We start from the raw sequence: 24,982 nt of genomic DNA, 5'->3' as shown, positions 1-24,982 counted from the left end.
TCGAATCCTAAAAAACGAAGGAAATAGCTTTTCCTTTCCTCACATGATGGACATTAATTATGACATGCGTGGCACGGGAATGAACAGTAGGATTCCCGCTCGAAATGGAATGCTGAAGAGTACATCGGACTCATTCCACGAGGAATGTCACTGGATACTAAAGGGCATAAAACACAATTCCACGTGTAATGTGTTTCGATCAGCACTGAACATTCGATTACGACAGGGACGTCGCCCTCCTCTCGGCTGTCGGCGCGGCAGACGTCACCGCTCGTTCCACGGTTGTGACAGCTGTCACAGGTGGTGATAAGGTCGACCTTTCTGACGGGAGTCAGGACGAAGCGCGAGCGAAACAAGCGTTGCTCGCGGGGCCGGCAGCACATTCCATGGACGCGTGACGGTGGATCCGTGCTTACTAATAATAAAACAACAAGAACAACCACCGCAAGCAGCCACTAGCGTTGATGGTGGTGACGACTACTGTTCATGGAGGACAAGGTGATTATGAAGGACGACTCATTGCCAAAATGGGTCTCGAGAAACGTATTTTCCCTACTACAACCTCATCCCAATTGGCCCGTCAGAATAATTAAACCAAGCGCCGCCGTGGTGGCTCAGTGGCTATGGTGCTCGGCTGCTGACCCGAAAGACGCGGGTTCGATCCCGGCCGCGGCGGCTAGAATTTCTTTGGAGGAGAAATTCTAGAGGCCCGTGTACTGTGCGACGTCAGTGCACGTTAAAGAACCCCAGGTGGTCGAAATTTCCGGAGCCCTTCACTACAGCGTCTCTCATAGCCTCAGTCGCTTTGGGACGTTAAACGCCACAAAACCAAACCAAACCTAATTAAACCAAGCAAAACTACAGAGACTTACAAGTTACATATTCAGGCGGCGGCAAGATTGAGCTTTACGGAGACAGCTAATCCAACCTTTAAGACGCATTCATTTTGTCTTTCGTGAGGATACGAGGCACGGAAACGCTTTGAAAATGGTCCGCTCGATAACCGTGGAAACCCTCGGGGAGTAGCCTTCATACATGAATTCTATAAAGAAATTTTCCTGCCGGCATGCCTTTAAGGCACAGTGCAGTAAGGTTGCGAGCGGAAATTACTGGAACAGCAAGGATTCCCTGAACATGAGACAGGGTGCGGGCGCTGTAGATGATGACGGCCGTAACGTCAAGGGCGATGCATGATGATGACGATGGATGGCGCACTGCTACCGCAGTGCCCATCGTAGCAGGTCGTGATAAACAGATATGATAAACACGCAGCCTTCTGTCAGGGTCCCGGTCCACTAAAACGGCAGCAGCTATGGCGTCCACGAAAACTACACAGAGCGCTTCAAAGGCGCACTGGCCTGCACCTAAAAGCCCGTTACACCTGGTGACACGGGCTGGAACACTTTCATTTTTCATTATGCTATCCGTCCCAACACAGTATTCGTCCCGCAAACTTCCACGTTCTATAGAGGCAACGCTTGCGCGACTGCTGAACACAATAATCTATACAGGCCAGGGGAGTATACGCTGCCTCAACACTCGCAGCCTAATTTCGCTTTTTGAAGACTGCTGTCCACTCTGCTCGAGCACTCTGCACAAATGTGACGCCCAGCGTACCGCCACCCGCAGGCTCGGGTGCGTGGCTTGCAACAACGCAGACTGATGGGCGAGTAATTGGCATGATATAACAAGGCTAAACCAGCGCGAATGCACAAGGGCGCTGTGTGCTGTCTCATCTTCCCTCGTCCTTGCGCAGGTGCGCATCTGGTTTAGCCTCGTTATGCGTGGTTTGGTCTCCCGTTATCGCCGCTGGGTCCGGACCACGCTGCACGGTGAGCCTGAGGCGGCTGACAACAGCGAGTAGGTACCCTGCAGCAATGTCAAACCTAGCGGCGCTCGCTTCAGTCCAAGCCACGCGCTCGAGCGTTCCCGCTAACTCTGCTGGCGGCGGTACACCTAAGGTGGCAATTCGTACGCGTCGGCGCTGCTAAAACAATCAGCCCAACCACGTTCACCGCAGGTCAAACGCCGCTCCCATATCTGTGCCAGCCACCGCCACCTTACCCCGCAAACTTCCTCATCCCACCCGCCCACATCGCTCATTATCGCACCCCTAAACTGTTCCCGTCTTCTCCTGGAATGCACTCCGTTACCCTAATGGGTCCATCAGTTATCTTGCCCTCGCATTGCCCCACCCACACCCATTTCCTCGTTTCAGACTCTCTCCAGTAGCCGAAATCTTTTCCGGTGGCCAGCGTCCTTATTGCGTTTCGACGCCAGTGAAACTGGAGGCTAGACCAAGAGCGCCGGTGGCGACGACCAGACAGCGGCGGCGTCGAGAACGGACGCGTCGTTCCATTGTGTCCCCTCCACCACCGCCGCCACGTGACACGCACGCACGGGCGCAATGTCAAGGTCGGCGCCGACCGCGGAACGCGCGACCTCGCACCAAGAGGAGAATGAGGAGCGCCTCCCCCACCACCACCAACGGCGCTCACGCAACGTCGCGCCACACACACACGGGCGAGCGCGTGCGTGCGTGTGTCGAGTAGCTGGGACACTTCCTCCTACCGAAGAGGAGGCTCCGACGGAGCGCAGCTAGAGAGGTCCCGCTTCTACCGCGGCGGGTCGCCGTATTTTTACCCGCGGCGGAGGGCCAGGCCGCGATCCCGGCTTCTGCCGCCGTACAAGAGACGAACTGGGCGCGATCCGCCTACGGGCCGTGCGGCCTCCACAGCTATTAGCCTCCGCGTTATGTCAGGCAGCGTAAGAGAGAGAGAGAGATGCAAAGGGACGAAGAGAGAGAGAGACGCACATCCACTGCACTGATGCACATCTTCTGTACCCCCCCCCCCCCCCTTCCTCTCAATTCCTCCGAGTGTTTCCTCTGACGCCGGCTGCGCTTCGAGCGTTCCGCCCACAGCCGAGGAAGAAGAGCTCGGTCAAGGATGCCGAAATGAGCGGCGGCTGCAGAGTAGCGGGACGGCGCAAGGAGCGCACGAGACGAGGAGCCAGCGGCAGCAAGGAAAACAAGAAAGACCAACGAAACTAAAAAAGAACGAAAGAAAGCAGAGAGTACGCGGAGTGAAGCGGACGGTGCCATCATCGCAACGCACCGTCCCCCCGCCATTCCCCTTTGCCGAGAAGCGGCAGCGGCGAAGTCGACGAACCGAAGAATCCGCGAGGCTAGCGGCGTCGCGGTGGTGGGCTCTGAGACGGCGCGTCGGATGAGCGGAGATGACCTCCTGCGGGCCAGCACGGACGGCATCTGTAGGGAAGACGCGCTTCAGGCACAACCACCTAGCTCCGTCTCACGCGAGGGCCCGATAGTTCGAACGCCTTCTGGACCCTGGGGCGCTAGCTCGAACAGATCACGGTGGAAGCAGTCTCACACCGCTATTCGAATACGGCTCAGTCACACCCTCAGTCGGACTGCTCATCTCCTGTTAAAGGGACACTGAGGAGAAAGTGAAGTTGACTTGCATCGACAGAATACCAGCTCCTGATTACAAAAACGCCATTCATACTGACAACAAAGCTCCTGTAACATAGAAAAGAGCAAGAACCAAAATACAGGTATCGCCGCCACAGGCCAAACTCGCAAGTACAAGCTTCATGGCGTCATAGCACAAAACAGTGTTGCTAGAACCAATAGTTCTAGCAACACTAGGACACGAGAAGCTACGAATCACTGAGGCGCAGCAAATGCATGCGCAAATCTCCTTGACGTCGCCAGATGGCGCCACGTACCCAATAGCTACGCGCGCTCCTGCAGCGCCGGGACCAATCAGCGCTTGCTCTCAGCGGTATGGGGGCTCCCGGTATTCCGCTAACGGTAACAAGGTACACGTACGGTATGCTAAAGGCGTCTATTTGCGAGAACTTCGTTGACGACTTCGAGAACGGGATCCATTGTAACGCTGGCAAAACGCCGGTGGAAATGTAAACGAAGCGACGGCCGCAATAGCCGATAGATGCCTTCAACGTGCGGCCGGCGGTAGCTTTCTTTTCGGCTGCTGCTGGGCCGCACTGCTGGCCGCCAGAAATCACGGAGTCTGCGTTACGTCATGTGAATGTCATGTTTCACGTCACTTAGTTCTGTGTCGTCATAGCAGAATCCCAAGTTTGAATCAGAGCGGCGGGAAAAACTATTTCAACTTCGAATCCAAATTTCTTAGAAATAAATGCATCTTTCGCTGCCGGCCAAGTGGCAACAAAGCCATGAAATGCCGAACTATCGGATTTTGCTATAAAAAAAATATTAATAGAGCTCTCCTCAGTGTCCCTTTAAGGCGAAAGCCTTTAATGGCTCATACTGTCGTCTGCTATAGTAGAGGGTGTCATACCTTTGGCAGCGTTTGACTCGTCTTAACTCGGGGACTGAAAAAGGTAGGAGAACGAATGGTTCCTTCGGATAGAGGAGGAAAAAATGAAGCTGGAAGCCAAGTTGGATGACTGTAGATTAATTAATTAATTAATTAATTCTAGGCAATAATGGCGAAATTGCGTCGAAATAGCGCGGACGTCGATACAGCGACGGGGACGGTGTGACGTCACATCCACCGGAGGTCGTCACGGCGTAGTGAAAATTGTCACAGAACGATCGGAAAAACGCCGGATTTGAGTGAAATTAGATGAAGAAATGTGTAATTTGGCGTAATTAACACTTAAGATCACCGAAAGATGTATAATTTGGGTATCGATATAGCCACGGGAACGGTGTGGCGTCACATCCACCGGAAGTCGTCACGGCGTAGTCTCCTCGGCTTTCGCCTCTCAGCACTTCAGCTGCCAAAGTGTCCTCGCAATTTTGCAGCCCAATGGCGGAGCACCGGGCCAGAGACACGCCTTCCCAAGCCGAGCTCTCTAACCAGTCAAGACTACGAAATGGTTAGCCTACGCTTGCTTTTCATGCCGCTGGTGCTACACACTCTTAAGCACGAATACGCCTATATGGGAGTAAAAAGGGGGGTAAGCTGTACTCTAGCTAAAAGGGAGCTCGCTATGGAGGATAGCATACTGTCTCATTACTCCTTTGTTTTGAGTGTAGGTGGCCTGCGGCTCTGCCTGCTGTGTTCATATATAAACCACTATTCGTAAACATACATCGTTCCTAGTCTGGAGGTCCTAGGCGCGTATAGATACGAGGAAGCAGGGCAGCGAGCTCCTGTACACTTCGCAAGGGAGGGACCGATAACAAGCGAGAGAGCAACCACCGCAAGCTGTTATGCAACAAGCAGCGGTGGATTTTAATTTTTTTCCAGCGCGCAACAAATGCCGTAGTTATGCGAATCGTCGTGGCCCTAAGAGAATAAACATCCCGCATAACTGAATGAAAAAAGAAAGTAACTAATTACTCCCCTTCTTCTGTTTCTTTCCCGCGGTGCTGCGAAGGCAGAAAGACATTAAAGCAGCTAGGGGGAAGCGGGGAACGATTGTGCTTGGCGCAAGATGGCCTCAGCTGCCTATGCGCCATTAAACCCAACACAACAACAACGATTAAGAAGAAACAAGGCACTGACGCACAACGCGTTCGTGAAATGCGTCGCTTACGTTTTCAGCAGCGTTAAATAGCCCTCACCGGAATTACTGCCGGACAGCTGGCAAAAATATGGCTGAGAAAACGAGACCACGGCGCGAAAGGATGAAAGAATCAAACAAAACAAAAATTAAAACGTCTCGGAAGCGCTGCCCGTCGTCGGCGAAATTTGCGTAGCGATTACCAACAGTAGCAAGCGCCATTACATTGTCTATACGTCTCTCCACTCCCCCTTTTCACCAGACCGTTCGTTTTAACGATTAGAGTACGCTCTAAATGCGAATACGCCTATTTGGGAGTAAGAAAGGAAAGCCGTTCTTTAGCGCAATCCCTTTTATATACAGGGTGTCCCACCTAACTTGGACCAAGACTTAAAAAAAAAAAAAAAACAGCGTTCTTCAGAACTGAAATCGCGGGGATTTTGTTAGGGTTTATCTGAAGTTACAGCACCATTTCTTAGCTCCTACTATTTGAATAATAAGTCGATATAAACAAATTAACTTTTTAAATATAGCTTGAACCATTCAGGCGTCAATAGGAAAGCTGTGGAGCTCCACAAATATTGTCCAACCCAGCCGCTTCCTACGAGACAGACTTAGCGTGGCCGTTTTTATTCGGGAAAAACGAAAGCCCGCGGAGTTTAAAAAATATACCACGTGACAGCGTGCTCCGTGCGCCCGGATGCGCCGCGATTACAGCGCTCTTATCCGTAAAAAAGATCACCCGCTTCGCGCCTTTCGTGCTGCCCAAGGCAGGGCTTCGCGTTGCGCTTGGTTCCAAGATAAGCGCCAGTGGGGACGGGCGGCAGTTGAAAGAAAACGCGGCTCCCGTTTCTGGGGCGATAATTGAGCTCTCACGTTAGCAGAATGCATGCAGAGGAACGATGACAAACTCATGAGTTCGAATTTGGGAGCAAGATCCCAACAAGCAAAGACGCATGTAACAAGCCTGATAAGGTCGTGTGAATTGCGCTGAAAAACACGAGCCGCGCTTCCTTTTAACTACCGCCCGAACCCACCGGCGCCCATCTTGGAACCAAACACAACGCGAAGTCCTGTCTTGGGCAGCACGAAAGGCGCGAAGCGAGTGATGTTTTTTTTAAGGATGAGAGCGCTGTAATCGCGGCGCACCCGGGCGCACGGAGCGCGCTGTCACGTGGTATCTTTTTAAACTCCGCGGGCTTTCGTTTTTCCCGAATAAAAACGGCCACGCTAAGTCTATCTCGTTGGAAGTGACTGGGTTGGACAATACTTGTGGAGCTCCACAACTTTCCTATTGACGCCTGAATGGTTCAAGCTATATTTAAAAAGTTAATTTATTTATCTCGACTAATTAATCAAATAGCAGGAGCTAAAAAAATGGTACTGAAACTTTAGATAAACCCTAACAAGATCCACGCGATTTCAGTCCTGAAGAACGTTTAGTTTTTTTATAAATCTTGGTTCAAGTTAGCTGGGACACCCTGTATAAGGGAGTGCGCTAGAGAACAGCTTACTCCCTCCCTTTTGGGGTGGAAGAAAACCTGAAGCCGGTGGGATCCGGTGGGTATATGCATACCGTAACGAGCTCCTCATTTGCCTTCCCTTGCCTATCTGTCAACTATGCAGTTTAACATAAGAGTTGTTGACATCAGTCTTCCATGCTTGTAATATCTCCCTCATCACTGTTATTTCGGAATAACACCCAAAGGCATATCTTACAGATAAACACGTTCTACGCCCATTAAAAAAAAAAAAATTCTGGGTACAGAATGGGTGTTTCCCTACTCGCGAACACACTTACGCATTAATTACCAGTGAGAAAATTACATTAAAAAACCTTCCCGCCACTCCACTGGAACTCGCGACGTTCCTACCGAAAAGGACGAACTGCCACCGTTTTGCAGTGAATGGGGGTTCCGCGTATTCTTTGCACTCTAAACACAAATACGCCTATATGGAAGTGAAATGGGAGTAAACTGCCTCCAGCGCTCTTTTGCGCTGAAGTACAGCTTACTCCCTTTTTAGTCCTTTTTGTTTACAGTGTGCAATTCATCCCAAAAAATCGGTGTCGACGCAAGCATTTTACTTGCGAAATCGGCCGCTGATGGCGAAACCTGGATTTCGTTTTGATTTTGGTGTTTTTTGCTTACAAAAGCTCCGTTTTCACTGACAGTGGTATCTCTGTTACCAGAACGCGGTAAACGCAGTACAGGCCAACTTATATTTATACTCAGCGCCCGTTCAAAGGTGTACAGACTGGTTTACGGCGAATCTAAGTCAGCCCTGCAACTCGCCGCACACTCGCTCAGCTTCAAACGGGAATCTTCCTCTACTTCGAAACCTCTTTAGAAACACGTCGCGTGAAGCCAAAAACGAACGCGGGGCCGCCGACCACGCCAGCGCTCCCACTTTCTAGGCGGGCCCCGAATTTTCCGCATTTGCGGGAATGCATATATCTCTGCCACAGGCTCCATTCGAAGGCGTGTCGTCGACCCAGTCCAAAGTGCCCCTGGCGGGTCGACCTGCCACGCAACGCTGACGTGAAATGCAGATTGCACCGGCCCACGTACCGACGACGAGCCGACCCGGTTCTGAGGCACACGCATACATGCGCCCGTCGGGTTCGCGTAAAAACAGCCACTTTTAGGCAAAGCAGTAACTTCGCGCAAGATCCGCACCCCCTTAGCTCGATTAAACGCCCGTAACCAAGCAGCACGTAAAACGGCCCAATTTTGGAAACGACTAGTTTCCCTTTCGTCATATATATTGCCACGTATCATTGTACACTCTAAGAAAAAAAGGTGTAAGAAGGGTGCATCTTCACGACTTATGCTATCTGAAGGCGCATGGACTAACGATGCACTTTGCAGAGTGCATCGTTACACCCGTGTGGAGGTGGCGGAGGCCGTTAGTCTCTTTCAGAAAACTTACCCCCTTTTTTACTCTTCAAACCAGCTGTGTTCCCTCTGCGCGAAGACGCTGTACAGCAAAGTATGCAGCCCTCACCGCCTCCCCTCCCTCTCGAAGATGGCCCTCTCCCGAAAGCGGGGCGGCGGGGTTATTTTGAGGACAATAGTTAAAAGCTATGCTGACTCACGCTCCCCACTGCATAGACCCTTTCATCCGCGCTGGCAATACTGACCGCGCCTCCTCGCTTCTTCAAGGGACCAGAAGCTATTTCTTGGAAGAACACGTACAGCGATCTTCTGCCCATCTCCGCCTGGAGGCGGCTTGGCGGATGCACAGAACGTTCAGAGCGATCAGCCACGACAACCATCACGCATGCTAACATGCTCTTGGTTGCTAAAGACCAAAATAATCACTAATATTCGGTGCATGTGCTTTCATACTCATGATTGGATATCATTTTAAAAAGAAGTAAGTCAGCAAAGACAGACGGCATGATCTGTGCTGTGTTACTCCTCTGACCAATCGCAGCTCTGAACGAAATCAACAGTTTAGCGCTTCAACACACCAGAGGCATGAAAATTATTGCGCTTATAATTTCGGCTTGTGGTTACGCTTTTATTAAAGCGGTAATAAAAGCTTTAAAAGGAACAGTTTTGCTTCACAGCCAGCGTAAGCTCTATTAGTCAGCGCTGTTCTTCATTTTCTAATAGCGTACAATAAATACCAGGGCGGTTAATTCCCTCCGTACAATTTCGAATAACGTGCACCGCTTTTCGAATAACCCCTCGTTGTGGCACATGTTCCTGAGCAAATAACAGACGAATAACAGAAAGGGTTCAGGTTAACATGCATACAAGTTAATAAATCAAAATCAGACGAACGAGCGAGATTGTTGACGCAGTAATTTTATTTTAGCTGAAGATGCAATGTAACGCAAATCCCGAATAAATTGCACTCTCATATTTCTGCTCCATTTCAACAACAAAAAAGAGCCCTACTCGCTGATAACCACGTGATCTTCACCACTAATACTGACAACGCTGAAAAACAAAAATGCAAGAAACTAGGGAAGGAATAATTCTGCATCTGAACTGAGTTGTGAACGTGGCCTGACCATTCCTTATATATAGGTACTTTTTTGTTTAGAGCACTTTTACCAAGACACGAGCCAGGCCTCAGAGTCGCATTTTTGCTGGTCTACTATGAGATCACCAGCATTTGTACATCTGCTCGGAAACTCCTCAACGCAGCGTAAAAGACATTTCTACGTTTCCTTTCCAACAAGTGTACGGATCCTTTCTCTCGGCACAAGATAGCGAAGCCCATAGTAATCAGTTTTCGAGATAGCTGCATTTCCTGACCATGTTTGGCGCATACAAGTGTTTCACATAGAAGCAATTCAATTTCAGCTTATTTTAAATTGATAAACAGGGAGCGAGGCGACCAAAGCGAGTTAAGTCTATTCCAACTTCTCTTGCATATGAAATTGTGCTGCACGCCTACAAGAGCAGAAATTAGCTTAAACTCAGTGTACGTGTACGTGTACGTAACTTTTAGCTTTTAGGTTGTTCCGCGCAGCTTTAATGCAGTCAAGTAGTACTGATAGTCAGAAATGAAGCTGACTGCCTCCATTTTTTTTTTCGAACTGTAGCGCTATGGAAGCATCGAATTCCGCAACAAACCGGGAGCCAGAGGAAACAGTAATCAAGGCGCTTATATTGCGGCAGTGCATTGTGAATTCTTATGGAATGGTTTATGCGTCAGGAAATAACTCTTTCTTTTAGAGGCTAATGATAAGGACTAAACAGTACATTGCACTAGATAGACGCAGCCCGAAGACCCAAGCTCGAAAATAAATGAAACTACGGCGTATAAACCGGCAGGTTTTCCTTCATCATCGTAAGTTGCTTCGGATGACTGAGATTTTTGTCTTGTACGCACAAATAAAACTGAGCTAAAGGACACATTGTATCGCACTGACGAACCAATCTTTAACAAAAGCATAAATTCAGCGGTGGCAACTGCCTATATAGAATAAAATGAAAGCGCGTAAATAGACGGAATCGCCCGAATAACCAGTCGGTTGAAGCGTCTCAACGGATGCTTGCTGGCATAGCGCTGGCAGTGCTCCATTTCTGCTCTGTTGACCCATTTTGAAAATATTTTGAGAACTTCGCGAACACTGGAACGATGAGAGGTGAGAACTGCTGCATCAGCAGCGGTCGACCGTCGTTTGAAGCCCTCTTCTGCGCCATCTTCCTCAAATGTTCAAATGTTGTGAATCCCCTTTGTTTGCCTGACGCTTCTGATCTCTCGATGCGGCTTTATTAAATCCATATCTCTACAGCTGTATCTATTTCGATTGAGTTAAACTATTTTTGAACAGAGCGGTTTTTTTGCTTTCTTCGGATTCTCCTCACACTTGCAGCCCCATAAGCACAAAAGAAAGTTGAAATTTCTTGCAGCAATATCACGCGGCAATATCAGTATTTAAAACTGTTACTGTACCTGACATTGAATCAATAATGCTGCAGCATTTACATCGCTTTTTTAGCCGGTTCTGTGAATGATTTAGAAGTACAGGAAGGGCAGTTTATTGATATATATTTCGCAGTGCCTCCTGTACGCGGTAGTAAATGAGAGCTGACGAGAACTTCCGAATGATGCTCGTAACTTTAAGCTGCAGCTGCTCTGAAAACTATTCTGTTGCATACGCCACACATTTACGGCAGCATCTGCGTAATTCATACTGCGTAATAGCTGGCTGCATTAAAAGCTTCAAAGGGATACTGCAAGGACTGACAAGACGAGTCACGCCGCGCTCGTTGTCTCCGATAACGGAAGAGTTGTGCGCACGCCGAAAGCGCGGAAAAATACGTGCCACAAGGGCAGAGGGGCGCATGCAAAAATAATAAGCTACCAGCACATTGCAAGGACCAAAGGTCGTCGCCCCGCACGCGGGCAGCTTGACCTTGGGACACTACTGGGAACGCAGACGTTCTTTCAGTCAGCGGAGAAAAGGAAAAGAGGGGAAGCGCGGGGTCCGGCGGAACGAAAGAAAGGCACGAAGCATGGAGGAAGGAAAACCTCCTCTGTAATTCCTCTAAGCAAGCTTTGGAAGCGATGGCTGGCGATGGGTTGTAGTTTCTCCTTTCTCCCTCTTCAGGTCACGTGCCTGTCTATTTGGATTGGCCGCTCGCGTAGAGTCGAAGACGAAGCCGCTGTTTACCGCGCCTGGGTGCCGTGCGTGCAAGTCGCGACGCGCATTCCTCTTTTATTTTGTAGTACGGGCCTGTGTGCGTTTAGGTTCTGTTCAGCGATCACTTCATCGTGCAAGCTTCATCGATGTGTGACGCTGCAGTGGGCGACATCTTCGCGAAAGAGTCAACGTCTGAAAGAAACAGCGCACGCCAGATCGTCGCGGTGCCCTCATCGTACGGATTCTTTGCGCCCAATTTCAACCGTACAAGTAAGTGACATTTTCGTTTGGCCATACGGGTTGTTTCCTGCCGTCAAGTTATGGTGTGTTCAATACAGATTTTTTATCATGGATTGTGTGCGCGAGCTGCTGCTTGTTGCTATTTCTTGTTTTGAGCCGGTCGCGTGCGGCCGGAGGGAGCCTATCGTGTACAACACACGATCGCAGCGGCGCAATCTGCAGGCGTCTTTCTCATGCTTTCTTTCGCTGCAGGCTCTGATCCTTCGTCTGCCGTGCGAAAGAACATTGCCGGTCGTCTCTTCAACGCCAAGTATTTGTCCCTGCTCACGACCATTCAGTAAGGTAAGTCCAAACCGCAGTCTCCGTTCAGAAAGGGGCGAGTAATTTAGTGTGCGCGCTTCTGTGGCACGTACTGCGTGCAGTGCTCACATCTACTACAGCACTGTATGTGATTCTTATTGGACAATAATCCCTTTATAATTTTAGCGCTGCAAGGCAACTCCTTCTGCCAGGCCGCTTTTTTTTTTTTTTGCGAATGGACGGCGTCAATTTTTTTTTTCTTTACCACGGAGTAGCAAGCAAACGATAAAACAGTAAACGTGAAATTTATTTATTCATAGGCAAGAAATTAGCAGCTCATTTGTGCTCTGCGCTTCCAGGCATGCGGCCGTTTTCGCTTACACTTTGCAATATTTTTGCTAACCCAGAATGTGACTTATCATGCCAGCAGTTTTACTGCATTCGAATGGCAAGATGCGCTTGCTAATGGTGTTAAGTTGATATGTAACTGGCTCTTCACTCAGGCTGAGAACTAATAGAGAAAAGTGAACTTGTTTAGTTCTTTTTACTAGTGAAAAAGTCGGGGCTAGTTGGTGGCCAAACATTAGCTCACAAAAGCGTACAGTCTATGTCACCTCTTTTAGTGCTCTTGTATTCTCTTATGAAAGAGTGAGACTTTAGGTTTGATGTCGCTCTAAGAGGTTGAATAGAAGAATACGCTAGTATCTAAGCTTTTCTGTTTAGAACAATAAGGATTTTGGTTGCACTGCGGTAATCTGTCAACGAAAAAAAATTCTGTAATGAATACTGTCAATCTCGTAAGCAGTAACAGTATAGTTCTTTCTTTTTTCTGCAGTGGCTGTTAGAAGATATGTTAATTATGTTAGGCACTTAGTGACAATTCACTGGTAATAGGCCATTGTGCTGTAGAAGTTTGCCTAGGCTTATTATGCCAGTGCACTGCGTCAATTATGCCTGTTATAAATATGTGGCAAGTGCTGTAATGGATAAAATTTGGAATAAAAAGTTGTTTCTCGTTTTCAAACTATTCCTGTCGTTTTTTGAGCATGTGTGCTGGCATTACGTGGTTTAATTAACATATAAGTTATCACTAACCATTACACTAACGCTATAAATGACACCTCTATTGCAGTGCACCTGGGAGAAGGAGGGATGCAAAGGTGCACAACCATTGTCACTCCTAGCACCGAAGTTCAGCCTGGATTCTTCAAAACCGTACGAGTGGCCGGGACTAGATGTGTGTGGTATGTATGTTTTTATGTAATTGGGACATTGTTGCAAGTTCATCATCACTTGATGTCGATCTGTGAACATAGTATGCTATGTTGCGCAGCTGCAGCTATTCTATTACAGAGATTTTAGAGCTTTTCAATGTTTTCGAGGACTTAGTTCTGAAACAATTTCTGAATAATGGTTTGAATAATTGTGACCACTTTTTATGGCATGAAGTATAAATGCAGTTTTTTTTCTGCAAAAGTAGGCTGGACTTCAGCAAAGATTTCATATTGAATTAGTTTGAGAGGCGGTGCCTACAATCCATGTTGCTGGCGTCAGAAAAAAATGGCACACAGTTATGGTAATGCTTGGAAGGGTGGCATGCTACCAAGCTAATATGACTAGCACCGTTTATGCATGTGAAGCTTAATGTGATATGCAGCTATGTGAGGCTGTTAATCTTCTTTGCACTGTTCACACTTTCTTTTTGAGCAGGAAGGTGCTGTTCACTGATGTGAATAATTTCCAATAACTCACATGAATCCATATTAGTTTTATTTAACATCGGAGTGAACTTAAAATTTAATTAAGCTCACGTGCCCTGCATGTGACAGCAGATATGGACGGCAACTGGTTTAATAGCCATTCTTGCATGCTGTCAGTCAGTGTTTACAATTTCATTATGCTAAGCATCTGAAAAGATGTGTAAAGGTAACACAACATTCTGTTGTGCCTGCAAAATATAATTCATGAGGATTACTGCTGCTGCATATGCTGCAAGCATTAGATGAAGCAGCACTGTCTAAATAAAAAGACGAGATTTGTAATTTCCTCAAGCAAAAATAGTGCTTTACAAGGAGACTGTTCTATGCTGCTTGTGTAGTTAATGTAGTCTGTCAGTGAAGGCCAGTCCATAGCCAAAGCTTTTTGCACAGGCATAATGTAGAGGTGTAGTATGAAACAGGTTATGAATGTGAATAAAAAGTATCTTTATTATAATGTGGTCCAAATAATTTTTTTGGTATGACGTTACCTCATGCATGGAGACAACTCTTTAGATGTGTAATTTGCCCTTGCTATTATTTCACGTTTAGCCGAAAGCTTTTCCTTGTTTTCCAGGAGTGGTAGACTAAGATTTATAGTGCATAGCCTTTGTGCATAGGCCTTTCACCAGGTATTTAAACTGTATCGAAAGGCTGTGACAATGGAATGCACCCAGAAATGCCATCACAGGCACAAGCTTCCTGCTGTTTGCTAATCTGAAATGAATTCACAGGTAATATATGCAGGGAAAATTACAGTTGGAAGTATCACTCATTGATGCTCAGATAATCACCTACACTTCCCTTTTAGGAAGAAAATTCACTGTATGGGCAACAAAACATATAATGGCATCAGAGACCAGAGACATATTGTTAGCAAGGGCTGCATGAAACCTTAACCACTCTAGATACAGAGAAATAAAAACACGAGAATGGAGGGAAGGGTTTGTTAAACGGCATTTCATTTTATCACCTTTTAGTAGCTTCCATTTCATGCACATGTTTTTCTGTTTCTTGATATGACCCTCTTCTTAGTCTGGCATCCAGGATGCCTACAGCCTGACCGTGCAGCTGGGCACAGTATTCTGGATTTTTCCTGAGAAGCCAGTGTGCTTGTGATAATGTCAGCATATGTGAGTGATTAAGTAGCTGCCATTTAGGACATGTTTTGTTTTTCCTGCATATCTTTTCTGATTTTGGTTCTCATTAATAAACAGAAGCCTGCACTTGTGGCATTGTTTTCATGCATCGCCCTTTATCCCTGCCTTTTATGTGGTTTACACTTTTAGACCTGAATTAACTAAGCCCATGGTCACGTCATCTGAGCTTTGTGGTTGCAAAATTCATTATACGTTTTCTTCTCTGTGCAGGTCAAATACATGGTACATACTGCCTCCACCTGTATGAAGAAGACTGCCAGGGTCATTGCTGTAATATGGTGTAGCATGTGACAAAATAAATATGACGGTATGTTTCTTTTTCCGATTCGTTTATGAATTCTTTGTGTACATTCTGCAGTAGTACTTGCACCTGAACACACAATGACACAGACCATCTCACATGAAAGATTCGTCGCAACATTTTGACACTGCCTGCACTTCCAGAAAGACTCGGGCTTCTACCATATGGGTCAACTTTAGTTCTGCATTCAATGGGCAGGTTTACGCTACAGAAGGGTAATAATGCTCTCGTGTGGACAGTATAAATACACCACCGAGTAGTGCATAGATACCCTTTGCAGTAGGGCATTACTTTGTACCACCAGAAGGGTAACTTTATCCATCATGTAAGGGTATAAGCATGCACCACAGGGGTGCAAACTTTGCTCTGTTTATGACAGCATAAGTTTAGTCTTTGACAAAGTAACTTTGCACTTCTATACATAGCATAAATTTACCTGCTAAAGGTGCAAACTTGCACCTTGCATGCTAGGATATGTTTATGCTTTCCTCAGGCTAACATTTACCCCTTTTAGAAAGGCGTAATGTTATATCTAACTGGTTTAAAGTTACTCTTCTTATGTGAGTGCAAGTTTAGGCTATTAGAGCGTAACATTACTCTACGTGCGAGAGCATAAATACTTAGTCTCCAAGAAACAGCGTAACCTTACCCCCAAAAAGGTGTCAGCTCAGCGACAAGTGTTTTACCCCCCAAAAAGACTAAGATCACACCTTTTTTTCTTAGAGTGTACTGTCCGTTCGTTCGCTCAAGGCAGCAGGAAAGGGGTGTTATCATTTTTGTTCGTGACGCGAGAAGCGACCGGACTTATCTCGATTGATCACAACCATGAAGAGCTGCATCTACGTGTTTCCAGATTAGTCTAGATGATCTCGACCTGTTATCTCGAAGTTTCCTTGCCGGCTTTAAATTGAACGATGCCGCGAGCAGCGGGCATTCGTAGTTCGACGATTGACGAGCCCGATTGTTGCTTACGCCGCCACCGAGTGATTCAGTTCTTTTGCGGGCGCAAGTCAGCCCAATAAAGAGCTTCGTTTCCAAGACTGGTTGGTGTCTTCCTGACCGCTGGACTGCCGTCACTACAACGTGACAATATGACCGGCTTTGCCAATACTGTCCAATATTGGGCACATACCCACACAGGTAATCGGTCCTAACCTAACCTAATCTAACTTAACCTAACCTAACCAAACCTAGCCTAGCCTAGTCTCGCTCCGGTCATTTGCATAACCGGCATTTGCCTAGGCATTTCCAATATTGGGGCCTATTAGCTCTGCTGCTGGGGTATATACGGACGTCGAAGAAGCGAGGAAATGCTACACGCTCTTTCGCTAATGCCTGTGTAACAGACACCATATTACTGGTGGGAAATGAACCCCCCGAGGAGCGTTCATCCAGAGGGTAATGACAACTATTCTTGCGAACGGAATTACAGGTAATATAGCCGACGACAGACGCTCGGGTATGGCACAGTTTTAAAAGGCCTGCCCGATATTAAACGCGATTCGGCGATAATTTATGCATCATGACGTGCAAAGTGCGCGCGAGGCAACTACAGCGGGACACAACTCTGCAGTGAAGCTCCGCCCACATTCATGGCCGCGCCGCACAGAATTCCTCCGCGAGGAAAAAAATAGTCCGTTGTTAAAACTATTTTAGCTTACTAAACAAGAAGCTAATCGGAAGAAAAGAATTACAAGCTCTACAATTTTGATGCCTAGCTTGGTATAGTAAAGTCCAACGTTAAAACAGACTGATTTCGTTTACTGTTTGATTGGCTAGTGGAGTAATACAGGACGCCGCGGACCATGACCCAGTATTAACAACTGCTGTTTTCTAAGGTTGTAACTGACAGTGCGGAATCTGAGACAACGGGTATTCGAGATTACGAATTTATAGCTGCAACTCCATGAGCGGTCGCAGATGGAGATGGGAGATTGATGGCCTATTGTCCTGCAATGATAGCCTAACCTGGGTGATGATAATAATGGTTTTCGTGCAGACCCCATTAGTCGCGTTACGTTGAGCACGGAGCCAGAAGTGGGGTGAAAGCGTGGCGACCCCATTCGCATACTCACACCCTCTCCACATTCATCTCTCACCCTTAACCATCGCGTTTAGGGCAGGCGCTGTGGTGACGGTGCGTCTGTACAGCGGACCAAATCCATGACAAGCAGTACTACGCACGCAGCACGTGGAGGCTGCCCTAGTCTGGCGACAGCAGTGCCTTCCGTGTCACGTGATTCGGACTCGCATACACAATGATGGCCCAAAATAGCAAGGCAGTGAAACACGTCACGGAAGCCTAATGTCATCTGTCGCGCGCCAGCGTCGCAGGCCAGTAGCCGACATTGCCGAAGGCCAGGGCTAAATGGAGATCAACAGGGAGAGGCCCTTTGGCTAGAGTGGAAGAAGCAAAGACCCTGATGATGATGATAATGACACGGTCATTACCCCTTCGTAATGGAGGATCACAGACGGTTCACTGAGTTTGCCTCAGAGAGGAGTGGCCAGTTGTAAGTGGAAAGAGGAATACACAGGCTTTCTCCTAATCAGATTAATCCTCCCGCTCGCTTAGCGGCCGGTCTTAAATTTTTTATGCGAAGCATACTGCTAGAGCTACCACTCACGCCGTCGCCGTTGGACCCCTAGCCGTGAAACCACGTGACACCGTGACGTCACACCACGTGACATTATGGCGTCATATTGGAGTATATAAGAGGAGGCGGTTGCGCTCCCCCTCAGTAGATACACGACGCCTCCGAAGAAGGATGCAGTCGAGCGGTGGAATCAAAATCACAGCAAGATTCAGTCAAGAGTGTATTCATTGGTTTGCAAAAAATAAACGATGATGAATGACATTCTGGTGTTGTCGTGGATTAATCTAGCTACAACATAACCAAGGTAAACCAAGCTAAGCCCTAATCCCTAATATGCTTCGCATTCCCAAGCTGAGCCCCAGCAATTTTTTTTTTGTATGCTCGTCTATACTCAGTTTCATACATAGCAGGCAACACTGACAAAGCTAGCATGCCTGTTCGCGCAGGTTAAGTCAGCGCCCAAAAAAGTAGTTCGTCATACAAATAAAGTGAACATTAGCATATTTCGCTGAGGCAAAACCTTCAGTGCCGTGACTGGCGTTTTACCTCTCGCCACACTTTCGTCCTGCGACTCATCCAGACTTTGAGAAGCAAGAATCACATGTGGCTGTATGATAGCCGGTTTGGTAGGGCGAATCGCTCCAACTCAATCCGCGGCCAAAAAGTAGTTCGCACTCAGGGAAAACCACAGCCAGAGGGCCCGAACACCGACCGCCTCACAGCTTCGACCATGATTTCAAATGCTACCACATCGTTTTATACTGCTCTTTGTTTTCGTGCAAACACTCAGTGGAGTTTCGAGAACGAATGATACGTGGCGGAGTAATATGGTTTCGCGGACGCACTACTTCCTCAGCCTCCGCAGCGTTGCCTGCTGTGTATGAAACGGAGTACAGAAACTCCCACTAGGCAAAGTGGACCGCATAGCAACCAACTAACCAAGCATAACGCGCGCAGTAGAGGACTCGCGTAAACATGTGCCGGCCTCGGCGCGCGGACGAATCGTTTCGACAAGACCGCTTTTCCGGGGACACAATTCGGCACTGATTGCGGGGAGTCGGTATAATTCAACGCGACTCGTTTCACGGGAAACGTGAATCGCGCTCGAAAACTGAGAAGCACGGACTAAGACCCGCGGAAAAAAGGGCTTGTCATCTAGCCTGTCCCTATTCATTTGTCGCTCTGCAGCTATTGTAATACTCCTCGTAGTTCTCTTATTCGCGCGTTTGTTTGAATGCGGATATAGGATGTAAACTTTGCCTTTTTTCTTCTTTACTTTGTACACTTCCCTATTGTCCTTCCTAGCGTCACTTTTTTGTATTTTGCTGTGTTTTCTTTATTTTTACCCTCGCCTATTCCGCTACATTATCCCTTTTATTTCCGCCAGGCTTCTCGTGAACATCGGACTTTTTTTTCCCCTTTCATTTTATTGTTTTCAAAAGACCGCAATAAACCACACGTTTCTTACAGGTGCACACCGCTGTTCCGGACACCGAATAGCAAAAAAAAGTACCTCAATTACCCGACTGTACAGCACGATCACGACTGAAACGCGAGGGTCCATTTTAACTGATGGTGGGTAACTGAGAAAAAAAAAATTTAAGTATTAACTAAGGTCGATTCAGTTATTGTAACAAAAGCTTCGCTTCTACAGTCAGTACGGAAAACTGGCTTTATAAAGAGAGATTCAGCATACCGGACAACTACTAGTGGATACGTATACCGGCTTTACGTACGCCTATTGCGCACGCGCGGTGGTCCCATCCGGCCTCACTCTTTCCATTGGAAAAAACAGCAGTTGCTAACATTGGGCCACGGTCCGCGGCGTCCTGTATTACTCCGCTGGTCAATCGCAACTGTAAACGAAATGAGTTTTTTAACGTTTTACTGTATCAAACAATCCACGCATCAAAATTCTAGAGCTCCAAATTTTTTTTCTCGCGATTAGCTTCTTGATTACGCAACAAGAAACGTTTAAGCAGCGAACTACTTTTCCGTCGTGGAGGAATTCTGTGCGTGGAGGCTGAATGTAGGCGGAGCTTAACTGGAGACTTAAGTTGTACCCGACTATAGTACGTCTACGTCTACATCCGAGTGAATACAGGAAGTTTTAACCCACGACGCACGCTTACGAAGCTTAGAGACACGTCGACTTTCAACACGGACTCATGGACAGGGAAAAAGGGAGAAGGGGGGGGGGGTTCTGCACTGATTTCGGCAGAGACTGTCGGCCCTGCGAGCACTACAACCGGACCGTCGGGTAACGGCTAGAGAGCCGATAAACATGCATAGACGCACCCGTAGTGTTGACAACAAGCCGATGATTACTCTGAAACTTGGCAATTTTAACTCGCGAGAAACTTGGGCGAAGAGCCCCGAGGGGGCGACAAACAAGAGAAGGAGGCGGAGAGAGAAGAGGATAGCGTCGCTCGCACATGGTGACATTTAGCGCAGAACAGCAGCCAAGGGATCGCTCATGACCTAGAATGATTTACGCCTCCTGCAAAACGTTTTAAACTAGAGAGACAAAAAAACAAAAAAAAATGTGCGCAGGTCGTGCCCTCTGATCACTTCAATCGAAGCACATTCGATCCCTGATCCAACTGCACCGCTACGATGGATCAATTTCCGGCTGACTTAACGCGAGGCTAACCCCGCCTCTAGGCAACAACCTCAACTCACCTTCGACGTGTCGAACATTTAGCACAGGAATGAAATTATTGTAGCGAAAGCTACATTGGCCACGAAATTGCGATTTCGCTGTGGCGGTGCTCCGGGGAGGCACAGAGACCGACCTTGAGCCGTTGCCTAGCAACCGCCGCAGCTGGCATAACGTCCCGCCGCGCGCCTCACCGCCGTTTGGTATGACATCACACCGCTTGCCTCGTCCTTGCGCTCGCTTTCGCTACGTATATCCCGGCATAGCCGAACTGAGCCACTGACAATTTTTTCTTGTCCTTTGATTCGACTATTCGATCGCCCGGCATTTTGCAAGTGTTAATTCCATTTCGACCGAATGTTAGCGCGTGGAACGCGGCGTATTAATCCCGATCTTTTTCCTTTACCTTCTCTCTGAACGAGGCTCATCATTCCCAAGCAGCGAAGGTATATCGGCCCAATATTGGAAATGTATCGGCAAAGGCAGATCCTACAAAAGGACCGGTGTAAAACAATTTCCAATATTGAGCCGATTACTTGCAGAGCTGCTTGCTCGGGTTCGTGCGTCACTCATTTCATATGCTCGCTTACAAAATACCAAAAAAAAAAGAATTTGCCCGCCTACAGAGGGCGCTGGGCATTCTCCCAGACGCTCTCACGACGCTGTTGCGGCCGCAGGGCGGTGAGCGCACCCGTGAGCGAACAATGTTGAGCCTCTGCGCATTTCTCGAACAGGCGGGCTTGACGTCCCGCCTGTTTTCCGCCAGGTAGAGACGCGCAGAGACCGAACGCTCCGCGTGTGCTACCTTGGACGACGACCAGCTGGACGCCCTATACTCCCGCTGTACTGCGCACTGTGCAAACGGTGTTTTTATACCCCAAAAGGCAAAAAACAAATTAAATACACACATGCACTTTTCACAAACAAAACTGTGACGACACCAATACAATTTCTGTTTATTTTTAATTGCGCATCTCGGAGGCTAGATTATTTCGTGCGGATCTCGGAGGCTAGATTATTTTTTCACTGCGGATCTCGGAGGCTAGACTACATCGCCGTCCACTTCCGATCAGTGATTACGGGATCGGTGCCATAAAAAGCGAAACGATGGAATTTTGCTAAGAACAAAAAAAAAATCATCGGATATAGAGTTAACTCTCCTCGGTATCCTACATGTTAGCCCGACTTTCACAGCGAAATGATCATCGTTCTGGCCCGGTCCCCGAGCACGGTGTCCCCGAGTGAACCTACAGGGCCAAAGGTCTCTCTGCCTTATCGAAGGCTACGCGTGACAAGCCCCGCAGCGCGTTTGCGAGACACGACAGAGGAGACCGACCTAAGCGCGTAGTACGTATCTGATAAAAGGAACGCCCCCTCTGACGAGGAACAACTCGCCGCATCCCGACTGATACGCAGGCCGCGCAAAAACAAAATGTATCCCCGCGAGACGCCGAAAGCAAAACAGGACGAATCACTTGCGGCGTCATCAAGAGTACATACATATCCCGGAGACCGCGATATACGCGCTGAAAAACAAGGAACGGGAGAAAGTGAACGTGCCCATTTTGAACAGGGCCAAATTCCAGATCGTGCCTTCCAAATTTTACACAGATGTGAGTACCGGGATTTCCAACCCGGCGCACCATCATCTGGGTCCCAGCACACGCGGGGATAGGGGGAAATAAGGCAGCGGACGCTACCGCCCGCGCGCTTAACCACCGGGCATCGCCTCTCTAGCCGCCTGATCCGGTTACTGATTTCAATCCGGCTATTACTTTTCGGGAGATCTCTCTCCTGTATCAAACCGCTCACGGCCGATACCCACCCCCCTGTAAAGGCCTCAAGAAGGCAGAGGAGCGTTGGCTTCTTCGCCTCTGCACCAACACAGTACTGCGCCCGGCAGTGCTCAAACATTTCAATTCGGCCTTTTCGGGCGAGTGTCCCCACTGCGGGGAAGTGTTTGCGGACACGTATCACATGGTGTGGGCATGCCCGGCGAATCCTGCTTTCCCACCCCACCCGAGAGGACTGGGAGGCTGCCCTGCTCCGCTGCTCAACTCTCCAGGACCAACGAGCCCTGGTGACAAGAGCCCGGGCCGCCGCGGAGGCCACAGGGGTCCCGGACTAGGGATCCCTCCTAGTGATTGTGAGGGCCGGGCCCTTCAGGCACGGTCCGAGCAATACATCTCTTGTATATAGTATAAATAAATGTTTTACACCACCACCCTAGAAAAGTCCATGCGAAACGCAAAGGGCGCCCGTGTGCTGTGCGATGTCAGCGCGCGTTAATGAACCTCGGGTGGTCCTAATTAATCCGGAGCTTTCCACTATACGGCGTCCCTAATAGCCTGTGTGTGACGCTTCCGAAATTTTTTAACGCGAAAGCGTTGAAAGACCCGTTCACCAGAAAATCCGGTGTTTTGGCGCTGTGAGCGAAAAATCGCGAACATGGCTCCGGCAGGTGGTCCCCAGAGAGCAACCTAGGAGGCAGGTGGGCCACCTGGGTCAGGTGACCTGGCGGCGTCATCGCAGCTTGCCCCATTGGATAGTGAGCAAACTGCCCACTGTGGCCATAGAGTTTCTTACTATTACCTAGAGGGAAAGCTGGCGGCGCTGCACTTCAGCCACCATGGACGCCCAAGGCATCATGGGGCGGTGAGCTACTTGTTGCGGCACAGTCGTAATTTTTCGGAAACACGGAGTGGCACTACTGAGATATTTCATTCCGAAAACGCTGTTTGTGTGTGCGCAGACGACTTTCGCGCGCACTCAGTGTGCAAAACCCATAGTAGTGAAAACGCGACGACACACGACGCCAATAAAAGGTTTCACTTTTCTGAAATGCCACTAAAAACCTCTTATAGTGTTTAAGCAACATCTTTTTTTGAAAACATATTTACTTTTAAAAGTGCTCCTGTTAATTACGCAATATTAGTTTTTATAGTGTTCTTTACTTGGCCAATAGGAGAGCGAGTCGTCTCTTATTTTGGGCAAACTTTGCACTTAAATGCTTTTCTGCTCGTTTGTTGCAATCGTTAGACCAGATATTGAATGTTAGGACGTTTGTAGTTATCAAACAGCTTTATTTTTCTCTTATTTTTCGGCCAAAAGTTGCAGTTCCGCAACAAGTAGCTCACCGCCCCATGATGCTTTGAGCGCCCATGGTGGCTGAAGTGGTCTCGAGGAGCCTCCATGCAAACTCCCATAGACGGGCTGCCAGCTTTCCCTCTAGGTAATAGTAAGAAACTCTATGACTGTGGCAGTCAAATTAATGATTGGTCGCTCGGGAAGAGCAACCTGGGCCGCACAAGGCCCACCGCGGTGCAGCGGCGCATCGCTTAACCGCTGCACCAGCAGGGGTATGAGAAATTACAGAGATCTATGAATGAAAAGTAGGGGATGACCTCCTGCATATATAAGAATTAACATAATACGCGATACTCTTACGGCACAGCTTAAGTGTCCACTCCGTTTTTTTTTGTTTGTTTTTTTTTCAGAAAGGTGACGCCTAGTCGCACTCACGAAAGCGAGTAAGACTTTCATCACTTCGTGCGCTTTTATAATTAAGCATTATAAGGTTCCTAATTAACCTGAACCGGCTGTTGCTGACCACCTGGTGATCAGAACTAGCTACGTACAGTTATTCTTGCGGCGCACATGCAAAACCGTATTCAAGCGCCAAACACAGGCTAAAAGAATCATTAAGCAGTAGTAGTTTCGCTCCTTCGACCACCGGCTATCGTAAACAACTCCGGTGAGAAAACTTCGACGATCACGCCACTTCCCGCAAGACACAAGTCCCCTGAAGAAACAACGCCGCCGCGCTACTTGCGCCAGCGTGCCGGCACTGCCGTTAGACGCTGGAGAAATCGTACAAGTAATCGAAGGGGGCCAGCAGCGGCGCGTTACGCGACCCACAAAAACAGCCCGGACAGAGGTCACCCGTTTCCCCCATTTACCTCCCCCCCCCCCCCCCCCCCCCCTTCTTTTAACCCGGTAGCTCCACGCAGATATAATCGCCCATGGAAAATTTACGCAGTGCGCCCTTCCTGATCGCGCGACGTCCGGCGCACGTTTCTCCCCGAAGAGTTCTCTACCCATCATCACGAGCGACGATTCAAACTGCGTCTACAAACACGCTGGGCAAGTCCGAAACTTCGATCAAAAACACCCGCTCTTTCATTGCACATCAGTTTCAAACTCCACGCCCAACTCTCTGCGCCTGGTTTTTAAGTGTGGACAGCAGACGCGTACCAGCCGCCTTTCCGGGCCGACGTTAACGACTATTGTCACTCTACGAGTACTTGTGAAGCTTTATGCAGTTAATTTGACTACCCAC

General features: G+C 48.3%; 1 protein-coding gene and 1 long non-coding RNA gene across 2 annotated transcripts in view; one reads left to right on the top strand and one right to left on the bottom strand.

Annotated features, from left to right (window-relative positions):
* The window catches only part of Abcd1 (ATP binding cassette subfamily D), a 117,477-nt gene that overhangs the window by 89,545 nt on the left and 2,950 nt on the right, over window positions 1-24,982 (bottom strand). The window lies entirely within an intron of this gene.
* On the top strand, window positions 11,345-15,406 carry LOC149327833 (uncharacterized). The gene is made up of 4 exons (XR_016286362.1): window positions 11,345-11,899; window positions 12,122-12,211; window positions 13,302-13,413; window positions 15,297-15,406. It is a non-coding gene; the product is annotated as an uncharacterized LOC149327833 (long non-coding RNA).

The sequence above is a fragment of the Amblyomma mixtum genome, chromosome 10 (genome assembly GCF_055824585.1).
Source record: "Amblyomma mixtum isolate Tamu chromosome 10, ASM5582458v1, whole genome shotgun sequence".
Taxonomy (NCBI): domain Eukaryota; kingdom Metazoa; phylum Arthropoda; class Arachnida; order Ixodida; family Ixodidae; genus Amblyomma; species Amblyomma mixtum.
The sequence above is the reverse complement of the archived record's forward strand: the minus strand, read 5'-3'. Positions and strand labels throughout refer to the sequence as shown.